The sequence below is a fragment of the Triticum aestivum genome, chromosome 4D (genome assembly GCF_018294505.1).
Source record: "Triticum aestivum cultivar Chinese Spring chromosome 4D, IWGSC CS RefSeq v2.1, whole genome shotgun sequence".
NCBI classification, from domain to species: Eukaryota; Viridiplantae; Streptophyta; class Magnoliopsida; order Poales; family Poaceae; genus Triticum; species Triticum aestivum.
In genome coordinates, this window is record NC_057805.1 from 513,968,371 (window position 1) to 513,982,140 (window position 13,770).

At 43.4% G+C, this 13,770-nt stretch overlaps 1 long non-coding RNA gene across 1 annotated transcript; it reads left to right on the top strand.

Annotated features, from left to right (window-relative positions):
• Positions 1-6,092: 6,092 nt before the first annotated feature.
• LOC123100779 (uncharacterized) lies at positions 6,093-9,450 on the top strand. Its single transcript, XR_006448462.1, has 6 exons — positions 6,093-6,829; positions 6,907-6,961; positions 7,204-7,275; positions 7,468-7,522; positions 8,388-8,467; positions 9,293-9,450. It is a non-coding gene; the product is annotated as an uncharacterized lncRNA (long non-coding RNA).
• Positions 9,451-13,770: the final 4,320 nt, after the last annotated feature.

The window sequence follows — 13,770 nt, forward strand, 5'->3', positions numbered from 1 at the left end:
CAAAATTCCTTTGAAAATCAAAGTGTTTATGTGGTTTGTCCATAAACAGGTCATTCTAACAAAGGACAACTTGGTTAAGCGCTATTGGACAGGATCTACTAGGTGTAGTTTCTGTGATCGGGATGAAACCATTAAGCATCTATTCTTTGAGTGCCCGTTGGCAAGAATTTTGTGGCGCTCAGTGCAAATTGCTTTTAACATTACTCCTCCGAGTTCAGTCGGGTCGTTATTTGGAACGTGGCTGGATGGGATAGAGTCCGTTACAGCTAGACACATTCGTGTAGGAGTTTGTGCGTTGTTATGGGCAATTTGGAACTGCAGAAATGATTTGGCTTTTAACAGAATAACTACTATTCATTTTTTGCAGGTTGTATTCCGTGCTACGGCGTTGATCCGTATGTGGTCCCTACTCACTCCGACGGAGGCCAGGAAGCGTTTGGTTACTGGATCTGTCCGGTGAGAGATGGTAGCGCGGGATATATTCAACCGGTTTGGATGGCGGTCATGTAATAGGATAGGCAATTAGTTTCCATACCTATATTTCTGCCAGCCGGTTGTGGCTTTATGGCCTTTTTTTTCGTGTCGAGGTCTATGTGAGCTCGATATTGTTTTCTTTTACGACTATTCGACATTGTTGAACCTATTTTATTTATCTAAGTGGCCGTATGCATCCACCTGATGCAGAGGCCGGGGAGCCCCCCTTTTCCAAAAAAAAAACCACAATAGATTGACAAATCCCAGTTGTCGTTGCATGGGATAATACATCTCTTTCAGATCGGAACGACTGCATATATAAAAATCAAGACTATCTTTGTGCTGTTTTTTCCAGTCCTTCATAGATGTAAAATAATTATTATTAGAGACATATTGTGACAAAGTCATTCTGCTGGAGAATCCTACAGATGAGTTATTCTTCATCTAACCAGTCCTAAGATCCGACAGGTCATATGAGACCAACTACATATATGATGTATCACCTTCCAAATTAATCCACAGCTTGTAAATAAGAAAAAAGCAGCTTGGTGCACATATCTCCTACATGCGCAGGGTATGGGGAATGGCCCGACCACTTTAGGTCTTTTGTACGTAGCCTTTCATTGCATTTCTCCAACGGGCTGTTTCCAGGACTCAGAACCCGTAACCTAATGGTTACAAGGCAAGCTTATGAGACCCTTTTTGTAGAGGAGGATGAAACCCCTGTACTTTGCAAGCTTATGAGACCCTGCGATGAAAAATAAGATATGGAATTTTCTCCATATACTTGGAGCGAGAATAAGCGAAGTCACAAAACATATGGACATCACACCATCCCACTCGCGTCGCCTCCCCTCCCCCTCCCCCTCGCGTCGCCTCCCCTCCCCTCCTCGCGTCGCCCCCCCTCGGGCGGCGCCAGGGGCCCCCGATCCCGCGCCGCCAACCCCTCCCCACTCCTCCATCCCCAGCTGCCACTGCCGCCGGCAAGGGCCGCGGTGGCGGCGAGCCCTGCACCGCAGATCCAGGGCACGTGGTTGCCGCGACAGATGCCGTGAGGTGGAGGCGGCGTCTCACGTGGGGAGGCCGGGGGCGGCAAATAGGGCGGCGCCCCTACTGCACGACAGCGATGGGAACCTACATGGCCAGCGGTGTGGTGGCCGCGAGCGCATGAGTGGCTCCGACGGCTGCGGATCTGGCGTCCTGTCCAGATCCGTCTCGGTACGGTCTTGGTCGGCCGGTGGCGCAAGGACGACCAGTGAAGGGTGGCTGGAGGCTCCCTGCCGGCGTGCCGACGGCGGCCCTCGTCTTCACGGCAAGGTTCCGTTCGGTTCCAGCCAGCTGCGAGGTTGGGGGACGCGACTTCCGGTGAACATCGCGCCGACTTCGGTCGATGGCGGCGTCTATGCCGCCGTTCCCTTCTCGAGGCATCATTGTTGCAGGTCATGGCACCCCACTCGTGATGCTCTGGAGAAACCCTAGATCTGGATCTACCAGATCGGACGATGATGGTACCTTTGATGTCGTTGTCCCTCTTGAGGGCATCATTTCGGAGCAAGTGCTGGTTGGACGGGAGAAGCGGAAGAGCGGTGTCTCATCCACCGCAAGGCTGACGGTGGATCCCGGTGGCATGGTGCCGCAGAGGTTCGACGACGGGCGCGTGTGGATGGATACGTGCAGGATGGTGGAGTTGTTTGGCGTTGTGGTGGTTTCGACGACAGGCAAGGTAAGGTCAATGGGTCAGTTTCTGCTCTGGAGATGGACTGGTGGAAGATGGTGGCAACAGCCTCTGGGAGTGCGTCGGTCCGGTATGGGACCCAGTCCTAGTGTGTGGCTGGGCTAGGGCATTTGGCTTTAAATGTTAGGGTTTGGTGCGATGTCCATGCTTTGAAAAAGAAGTTAGCGGTTCCTCCTGTGAGTGAGCTTCATGAAACGTCCTTTGCCAAGGACAAAGATATCCAGACTCTTAAGCGCAAGTGTGCCTCCTTACCAAATGCAAGCGTAAGCACTTCATTCCCAAGTATATGGACAGCTCATAACAAACTTTTATTTCTGTATATGGACAGCTCATAACAAACACTGTACAAGTTATTTTTCGGCACGCTAGCTTTGCCCAAAAACAGGGGGGCATGTGTTGATGCTCGAAAATGGCATGATCGCAAAGAGTGACTTGAGGCTGTAGCAAGATGAGATCAAATTCATGATTTCATGTCACCATTGGATGGCTCTCTTCAAGCCGATCGAAATAAATATAGAGATGGTACAAAACGAAGCTCGGATGCAAAAGTTATGCCAATCTTAGAGATGCTCGTATTGACATCAGATGAAAGAATGGCATGAAACCTAATTAAGACGACCTCGGATGGAAACAATTACAACTGCAAAGTTCTTAGTCTCGTCGACACGGACGATTTTGATATAAGAATCGTCCCCATCCGAGGTCGTATGCAAAAGTTACAGGCAACACCGTGCGCTGCAGCAATGTTTGGCCGGATCATCCGGGCCGGGGTCCGGATCATCCGGGAAATTGAAGCACGAAGACAACAGAAGGTTTGTGATGAAGCCGGATGATCTGGGTCCAGTCCCGGATGATCCGGGTGGAGGCCGGACAATCCGGGTAGAAGTCCGGACGTCCGGACAACTTTTTCTGCTACAGACTTTAAAAAACGGCCAAAAACACCCTTAAGATGGGCTCATATCAAAAAGCGTTCAACATGAAAGTTGTGCATCTCGTCGAGACGGTTGATTTTCATATAAATTTCATCCAAATACGAGGTCATATGTGGATTCTAGAGCCAAAACAGTGAGCTGCTGTCAGAAAACTGGGCTAGGCCGGATCATCCGGGCCGTGAGCCGGACATCCGGGGCGGAGGTCGTGAATAGTCCGTGTTTTGTTAGGTTTTGATAATTTGGACGGATATGCAGGCCCTTTTCTTGTACGGAAAGTCCATCCGCCTCTTATATAGACAAGAGGTGACGGCCGATTGAACAACACACAATCGAACAAACACATCTACCACTTTTTATCTTTTATCTTTTATCTCTCTCCCTTGTTTTCTTCTTCCTCGTTCTTTGTCTATTCTTCTTGTTGCAGGGCGGCGAACCTCGAGGCCCTAGGGGCGATCATGTCGACCTAAAGCAGCCCATAGCCGCCGCGCGTCCAGACGGGGTCCCTCCCGGGTGTGTGGGGTTTCGGGTCTACAAAAGCGCCCGTCGGATTGCTTGCGTACCGCGCTTCCGGCGAGTCTCCTTCGATGTGAGCTGCGGTGCATCACCCCCGGCATCGAGGATACACGGTGACGTGTTCGTGTGCGAACACCACACTTGCAAATAACGTTCACTCTGTGTATAGGTACTGCCACCCATGCTAATTAATAGTAGATCTGAACAAGGCAGAAAAGAGGGATGTAAAAAAAAGAGTTGTATTATTTTCACACCAAACAGGCACAGGTGTATGTGTTGGTTGAATCAGCATTCATGTAATGTACTAATATGTGTTTGTAGTACTTTCTACGAGGCCCTTTCCCCGGCCCCAAGTCATTCATGATCCATTTCTGCATTTCTGGATTCCACCATTTTTCTTCTTACCTTGTTTTCTTCAAACTGCTTCTGCTCCTTTATGTTATGTGACTTCTCTCATCCTTTACTACAAGTATATGGAGAAAATTCCTTATCTTATTTTTTTATCGCAGAATCTCATAAGCTTGCAGAGTCTGGGGGTTTCTTCTTCCTCTACAAAAAGGGTCTCATAAGCTTGCTTTGCTTCAGTTTTCTTAGCTCTGCTCGTTAGTCTCTTGCCATGTTGTCCGGATCCTCATTGTTTCGACTAAGCTTTACACAATCTCTAGCTTCATTCGGTTGTATGTATCCAGAAATAAGAGAAGAAGGTCTCTACAAGCCTCCTGAGAGATCAGCGATTCTGGGCCGTCGGATTCGTTTGTTTGATGGAGTTTGGGCCGTCGGATCGACCGCGTGGAAGAGCTCAGCCGTCGGATCTGGGAGGAGCACTATAGAAATGAATAGTTACTGCCTCCCCGCGCTGCCGCTCACTCCCATGTTCCTGGCGCGTCTCGCTGACTTGTGGGGTGGCCCGCCTGGTGGGCCTCGCGTCTCTCTCGCGTTGAACCCACCGCCCCCTCCCCTTCTCTCGCATTGAAGCCGCCGCCGCCGCCCCCTCCACCTTCCCCTCGCGCCGCCGCCCTCGGAGAAGCACCGCGGCCACTGCTGCTCCGCGTCGCCGCTCCTCATCCACCACCGCAACCGCCTCCTCTCCCGGAACCCTAGCCAGCCGCACACAACCCATGGCGTCGCCCAGCTCGCCGCCCTCGGCCATCGCGTCGTCGCGCAAGCGCACGACCTCCTCCAAGGCCGCACCCGAGGCCGACCAGGAGGCCACGTTCTCAAACCCATGGCGTCGCCCACCTGCCCGGCCTCTTCTCCTCTCCGCCCAGGAGGGCACGAAGCTGCTGCACCCTCTCTTCATCCATAGCCGCCTCTCCCGCCTGTGAGGACGAGGAAGACACCGCTGCAGCTGCTCTCCCCATCGACATGTGAAGGCCGTCGCTCGCGTCGCTGGTCCGAAGAGAGGCGTCGGTGGGGATCTCCATGGTTGCCGGCGACCGGACGCCGCCACCGCTGTCGTTTCCTCGCCGTCCTCGCTGCTGCACCACAACACAGGTTTGTATGCCTAGCCCTCACCCCTGCTTACCTTACCTCACTGATTCCTTCTTTCTTGCACTGAAGATTCGTTGGTGTCGTGCTCCTCCTGTTACTTAGTGCTTATGTGAAGAAGAGGCATGGCCGCCACCAAGAAACAGACGAGGAATAAGTGAGTTGCTGCTCAACCCATGTGGGTGCTGCATCTCCAATCGGTGGTTGCGACAGGAGAACCACATCCCTGGTCTCTCCATGCCTCCCCAAGCAACATCAACCTGTAGGCACAACGGCAAGGTGAGGCCCCTTCTCAGAAAAATAGGTTCTGGATGTGTTTATCCTAGGATTTAGTAACTTACATTATTATCTTATTTGTTTTCTTCTCATTGGGCATATGGTGTCTTTAGGTTAGGGAATTGTGCATGGCTGTTGACAATCCAATTTTGTGGTCAGCTAAGAGGTTATTATTTAAGGAGGCAAGCTCGAATTTGCTTGCAACTACACTGACTGGAGAGAGCAGTCTTGGTGCATCCAGGCATATAGTTTCTTATTGGTGCAAATATAAGATGTTACTTGTGCGTCGTCTTCACCCTTACCTAATTAAAAAACTCTACCTGTTAAATCAGGCGAAATTTCCTGCTATTATGTGCTTAAATTCTTTATGCATATGTGTATTTTGGTGGATGAATTTTTTTCTCCATGCAGTGGTAGATGTATGCATATGTGTATTTTGGTAGCCTTTTTTGTACATTATAAATTGATTGTATCTGCTGCTGCACCAATGATGGGTTGTAGTGTGTCAACCCTTCTGGTTAATTGATGTCGGAACCATGGGATGAATGCCAACATCCAGGCAGGATTTATAATTGAAGCATGGTCTTTGTTCAGTTATGTACGTAAACTCTCTCTCTCTCTCTCTCTCTCTCTCTGACGGTTCGTACTCTCATCGTTTTGGATTGCAGGTCACCACTGTCATGGGGTAGAACGAGGTCTTTGCAGTAGCTTGGATGGGTTCTCCACCAATCATATATCTGTCATATTAATCTCATGCATTAGTTTTGTAAGCCATGGTGTGTTAGCAGCAAAGACATGAGAAGTGGGTTTCATTCTGCACAATCATCTATGTGCATTGTTCTCTCCAGCAGATTAGTGGTCCTCTAATTAACAACCCCACCACGGCTATGAGCATACCTTTATTCAACTTTTTTATGTGTTGTGGTAGATCTACCATATGTCATAGATAAGAGCAGCAGATTAATTTGATGGGCATCATATGGACATGTTCTAAATTGTACAGTTACATTCTTCTTCACATTTCTGTTGTTACCCGTAGCATTTATCTACTATCCTGCTATTGCACTACTTTACAGAGGAAAATTTATTCGACCATTCATTTTTCTTTTGCTTTGGAACTAAATGGTAGGATTAATCCTGGGACATACCATGGTTTAGCCATATAAGGAGTACACATGGTGCTCTTACAAATATTCTTCCTTTTAGTTCCAAACTCTAAGATGAATAGATTCTATCTCACATTCATAATAAATTGTTTGCTGGCGGTGAAAATTGTGTGTAGGCTCATAATAGAATCTGATCTTTTGCTTTTTTTTTTTAATTCGGTTCTGCTCTTGCTAAGGCTTCAGTAACAATTGTGCTATGAAAGGAGCAAGGATCAGTAACCTGATTTATGTAAGCGATGACGAAGGTATTGTGGAAGTATAGTTGCTGCTAATTTCTGTTACAAATCTTACATTCAACTGACCAATTGTCTCTGATGATCAGATGGGCACCGCTGCAAACGTCGCCATGCTAAAAAGACAAAGGTTCGATGTTGCAGGTAATGTATTCATTGCATGAATGGTTAACTATTCCCTACAAAATATTGTAGTCTGGTACAGAGGTCAATAACAGTAAATAGCATATTCTAAATTCATTTCCAATTGTAAGGTACACACATATATATATATATATATATATAATCTTAAATGGGTAGTGTTCACTCTCAGGCAAAATATCATAGGCTTTTAACTAACTGCTGTTTTGTTGTCTTTGGTCTGACTTCGATTCCACTTCTGCTAGGGCTCTGTTATCTAACACATCGTGAAAAAGACAAGGATCAAAATGACTCGATTTACACCAGTGATCATGAAGGTATTTCAATTCCACTTTGCCATCAAGTTCTGTTGTTTATGTTATGTTCAGCACAGCGACTGCCCTGAATATTCGGTTCAGAGCCCTAATCTGCTAAAGAATTCGGTTCAGTTGAGACAACATTTGCATTTCAGTAATAATGAAATGAGATATCCAATTGTCACACTAATATCTTTGCTTTGCACATTATAGTCAGTTCATCTCCCACCTGATCGACGCCGATGCCACGGTCCTCGAGCAGAACAGGGTGAGCTTCATACCGATCCATTCTTGATGTGAATTATTCAGGCTGTAGATTTTGAGTTGTTCAAGGTCTGGACTGTTGTGTGGTTCCAGTAAAAATATAACTCTACAGATATTTTTGTGTGCATAAAATCTGCATTGTACAATCTCCCTGATATTATGCATTTTATTGATACTCCACTAGAGTTGCTATCTCTTGGTGTTCATGGGTTCTGAGTCTGCCTGTACAGATTTTGAATTTTTCATGTAATAACAAGTAATACCGCTTAGTACTCCACAAATAAACTATTAGTGTGGGAGGTCTCTCAGTGAAACTGTATCATAATATTTGTTAAATTTTGCATGCCATTTGAAGTTCACTTGGCAAGCAAGTATTGTTTATACTGTATTTGTTGGTGCTTTGAGATGAACTTGCAGCATAAACATCGAGTTAGATGAAAAATCCTTCGGTGCCGATTCTGATTTAAACATTGAGTTAATATAGTCCACAACATTACATATTTTGATTTGAAGTTAGTCTGTACAAGCCTATGTTTATGCCCGGTTTGTGTTAATTATCATGAAGTTATTCTGTCACTTCTTTACTGACATTCTTTTTTTCAAGGAATGGTGTGGTACAGTGTCTAATTTTCAGCTGATCGCTTGTATAGAAAATTTTGATCCAGAAAAACCAAGTACTTGTACAGGCACGCACAGCTTCCTCTCACTAAAAAAACTAAGTGCTTGTCTCTCTCACTTTTGTTCACATTTCTTTTAGAGTACATAAATTTTTGATTCAGATAAACTAAATACTTGTACAGGCACACAACTGGTTCCTGATTCACTTTGTCCTCTTTGTTGATGATCCTTTTCTTCCTATGGTTATGCAGGCTTGAGTCTCAGTTTGATCTTACGGTTCTACGGCTCAAAGGTTGATGACTGACATGAGGCACTACCCAGTTAAATCTTCGTAAGTTGTTGAGCATGAACTTTTCTTCTTAATTATTTTCATCTTCTTAGCCTTGCCACATCATCTCTTAAAAATAGTTTGAATCCATCAACTATGTGCTCTGCCTATGCAATTCATTGAACCGTAAGATTAAAACCTTCATAAGTTGTAGCCCTGTCTCCAACTAAATTCTGAATATTAACATTTTTGTTGGAAAAAGACGAAAGATTTAATCATAGTTTGCACTAAATGAAAATGAGTTTTTTTTTACATTTTGTTCACTCACTGGGAGGGTCACTATTTATATGCTTGCTTCAACTTTTTCCGGATCACCATGTAAATCATTTGTACAGGAGCTCTGGAACAAGAAAAACAATAATCACAAGGATGGAGGCTTAACATGTATTTTGTTTGCCATCTGGTGTTTATCTAATTTTTTGATGGTGTGACCAAAACCAGATTACCTTTTCTAATGTTAGTATTGGAGTGTTATCTGCAATGGCATCTACTATATATACTGAAAGTAGTTTTATTTATCTTTAGAACTTGATATATTTTCTAAAACCACTTATTATGCTTCTATTTGTATCTATGACTTCTGAAGCAAGTCAACACCCACACAGGCAAACAAACCAAACTGCCGATAGAGTCACTGCATATAAGGAAATTTACTTTGCATCCAGTAGTGGGTTTAGGCTTGATAGAAGCTTGGTTGTTTATATTTTCAGAAAACTGGATCTATCATGATTAAGATATGGTCAACATGTATATATTTGGTTCTACTGTGCCCTCCAGTGTTGCTTACCAATGTGATTGCTTAATGATTACTACGACATATCTTGCTAGGTCCAAGATGACAACAATCCTCTTGGTCTTAAAAATTTTGTCGAGGCGGCAGGGATCAAAGAATATCATATACATGTCTTCGTCTTCAAAATTAAAAGGGGAAACCATCTCTCACTGTGACCTTGCTGTGATCTCTCCAATCTACGCCAATCTACAACAGCATGGTACATATTTAAGAAATAACATCTAATAATATTATTAGTATTTTTTGTTCCATCAGGATATAAATCCGCAAAACCAGTTTGCTTCTTTTGTGTTTGTTTCTGGTAAAAAAGATACCATGTTTATATTTGGAAAATGGTGATTGCTTTGTTATTGCTTTAGCGTTTGGCATGATCCATATTGATGACCTTCGGTAATAGACTGTGGTCGAGATTTTGTTATGGTGCTTTGGATCGTTCTAGCTACCAACTAATCATATAATATCTATTGTTGGTTTCTTATTCCATAAAAGTGCCTTGCGATGCACTTAAGCTAACCACAATCCCATTGTTTTTGTCATAATACAACAAACTACCATTTTTAATCTTATTACTATGTTCTTCTGCCTGTTGTTGTCGTCACTACCCCCTCTGGCTGAGATGGTCGCCGTCCCCTCTTTTGTGTTTTAGGAATATGCTCTTTTATTTTGCGAGCAGAAACCTTGATCAAGTTTATGTGTTGCCTGCTATGTAGTCTCTAAGTGCGGGCGGGTGGGTATCGGCAAGGAGGGCTGTCAGCACGGTGCTGGAGTTAGTCATTAGAGGTGCACCTATGCCATGTATGGGTCAATACTCTAGGAGGTTGGTTTCTCCAGGTAATTGTTATACTACTGACGTAGATACGCTTTAGTTATCAAGGATTTTTGTATATTATATTATCAAGGGAAAATGATCTATGTATGCACTTCTTATGGTCACCTACGGTTCAGAACCACTGTTATTCATGAAGCACATAATTTAACTAAAGTTTGTGGAAAAAATTGCCCATAAAAATAAACACTTTAGTGTTAGTGTGAAAAGGATGCAGAACATTTGTAACATTTCTTCCCATATTCATGAGACTTTCACTTTGTTGTTGCATTAGTCAAGTTTAATTTCATTACATATGTGTGCATGTATCAGTTTTCATATTTAAAGTGATATATTTAAGAATTATGAATTTTTTTTGCCAAATTTTATGGGCACAAAACAGAGGCATCCAGAAGCAGGACAAATGTCACTGATATTTTGTTGGTCATTTTTGGCGTCACATCTCAAACGGAAGTTGCCGGTGCGGGCTAATTTTAGTGGCGTGGGAAAATTACGGAACACATTGCATGATTGTAATTAGAGTATAATTATATGATTGCTTCATGCTGCTTTACCTCATGATGCTTGGTATATGCTCATCTTGTGGAATTTAACCTTTAGCTAATTATCGAATTGTTTCCTTTTTCAGGGTTCTCCTATGATGGAAGAGGTTCTAATCGTCTTCCAGTCAACGATCAGGGGACGAATGTACTCACAAAAAATGAGCCAGGTAGCCATGATCCGTTTGCAGCAAATTTGACTTCTGGCAATTGTTCTATGATATGTTGGGTGAGCATCCATTTTCCTGTTATAGAGTAGGTTCGCATAACCACCATTTTCTCTATACAAATAACCTTGTGGCATGTGTGATGTTGAGTTGCGGTTTTTGGTATGCTTACGGTCTTCTTTTTTCCTCTTTCCTTCCATTATTTTAATGTGCATTAATTAGAAGAATTAGATTTTACGAGATGATCTGGATTGTGCATTTGGTGTTCTTCATTTATGCTTCCTATATTCACTGCCCCGTTTATATGTTCTGTTCATTGGCATGCCATTTAAATTACAGCCAGCTACATGAACCATGGCCCCAATTTACCTTGGTGTTAGTTGGTTTCTAATTGGTAAGGCCTCAGATGTTCAATTTTACAAGGGGATACACTGTTATGTATTTAATGGCTCATATCATGTTATGTATTTCTGTTATATCGTGTACTTCAATATTTGTATCGAAAGTCTTTTCGAGTATGAGGACTATTATTTATTTACCCCAAGTATTTAGCATGGAATTGGAAGTCTCATTATTAACAGAAATACACTGTTCCTATTCTACCACTATGATTTAGTTCATGTGTTGTCATGGTCCAGGCAAGCCTGTTTGCAATTCTTAAAGATATAGAATCCCCATACTAATGCTGCTACTCTATTTGCTCAAGAGGTCTTAAAATGAAAGCTAGGCATGCTCTTCATGATAAATCGTGTTTTATAACCAGATCAACAAAGTTTTCTGTATTTCATGATTGAGAAGATGAAGTCATGTTTGCAAGTGTCACCCAAAAATACACTTAATTATTTTTCATCCTGGGCTCATTTCCATATCTGCTCTGGAACATTTTCCTACGGATAAGAGGGCCACAATAACAAGTGCATTCCAAGATTTTGTGAAGGCCACAGGGATCAAAGAATAACAGATCTGGGTCTTCGCCTTCCATGATTATAAGGGGAAAACCATCGCTCACTGTCCATATGCTTTAAAAGCAAATCTCAAGTGCATTGCCTATACAAAAATAATTTTGTGGTCATCTATCTCACAAACTGTTCACATCAATTTCATATGGAATGGCACTCACGGAGGCAATTGAACCAACCTATCTATTGTATGCCTAACTATGGCTTCGTAGTTTTATCGCCTCCATTGCCATTGTTGGCTTTTTCTCTCTTATGTTTCTGCTCATATTACTGAACTTAATGTTAGCTAATTAGTTTTTCTATTCGTATGACCGTAGTGGATGCTGCCTTGCTTCTGGCACGGGTTAAACTTTGATAGTCTCATGCCCATGTTTAACTTGATGATGTTACTCTTCTGGCACATATTGAATGTTTCTTCTTACTCTTGAACCGGCCAGATAATTGGTTGTTCTGTTACATGTGCTAAAACTTACCTTCATACTGATACATCATGCCGTTTGATCTTCCATCGGTTGACCATATCGTTGGGACCGGCACCCTCGCGCCAAGGCGCGTTGCCGATCTAGTCTAGCAGTATTACCTGCCTGGCTGGGCTTACGTCGCCTCCTCTCCGGGATCCCATCGCCGCCGCCGACGCCGCGCTTTCCGACAACCGGCCAGCCCAGTTGGTCTCGACTCTGCGATGGGCTAGGCCGCCATGTACACTTGTCATGTACTTTGGGCTCTATATATATAACTAACGTACGGGCCTTAACTAAACGGACCAACTTTTCTAAAAAAAAAAAATGGACTGACTAATGGGCCTTTCGTATGTGTTCTTTTCTCCTCTTTTTTTGAAAGTTTGTATGTGTTGTACGAAACAACTCCATTTTTTTCACACACAAAAGAAACGGAAAAACTCCATTTTCCTGATACGATTCTGCATTTAGGGTGAACCCTCGTGATGTGGGCAAAGATTTTGCATACAGAGCTCCCTCACGGATCTGAACCGTCAAGGATACGATGCAGGTATACCTTCATGGATTAGAAAGGAAATGCGAACCTGACAGACAAATTGGAGAACGAAACACGCATCTTTAATGCTCTGCGTGTCACAGATTACCTTACCGTCCCATGATCAAAAGGTCATCGGTGGCAAGCAGCGTATCAAAGTTGCCTTCGAATCGAAGAGGGGGATTTTCAATTTCTATCTACTCCCTCCATTCCGAATTACTTGCCTTAGATTTGTCTAGATACGGATGTATCTAGCACTAAAATGAGTCTAGATACATCCGTATCTAGACAAATCCAAGACAAGTAATTTAGAACGGAGGGAGTAGGTAGCTACTCCTGGACCGCGATTGAGTATATATATATATCTTGCAGCTAATTAGAGAGTAGGAGTGATCAGTGCTTATATAACTTGCTAGTGGGAATGCATATGCCTAATTTTGGTGGGGAAATCTGTGGCCCTGGATCAGCTTGCGTTTCCTACCATACGTATACTAGCTTAGCTTCATTGATCTGTGCCCTTGTGTTGCCCGCCAAACGTCAGCAACTAATTTTTAGACATAAAACCTTTTCTTAAAGCCATAGTTATTTGTTCGATCCCTTTTTGAAAAAAAAAAGTTATTTGTTCGATCAGGCCACCTAAAAAGGATTTTGTACTAATTACAGCGCCAACATAAATAGACAATACAGGTAATGAAGACGGCCATCATCTCATCTCATTAGTTCCAGAAAGATTTTTCTGGAAAGATTGTGTCTGACGCATTGACCTCCAGATTGGAACATACAAGAATCGACAAAAATTGTTATGATTCAGAATATTGTCCTTCATTTCGCTGGTGGCTACCAAAATGTCAATAATTTGTACTCCCTCCGTTCCGAATTACTTGTCACAGGTATGGATGTATCTAGATGTATTTTAGTTCTAGATACATCCATTTCTGCGACGAGTAATTTGGAACGGAGGGAGCAAGATTTAATATCAATCACTGGACAGAAACTAGTGGAAGACAGACAATGTTCGGTACTGAAATG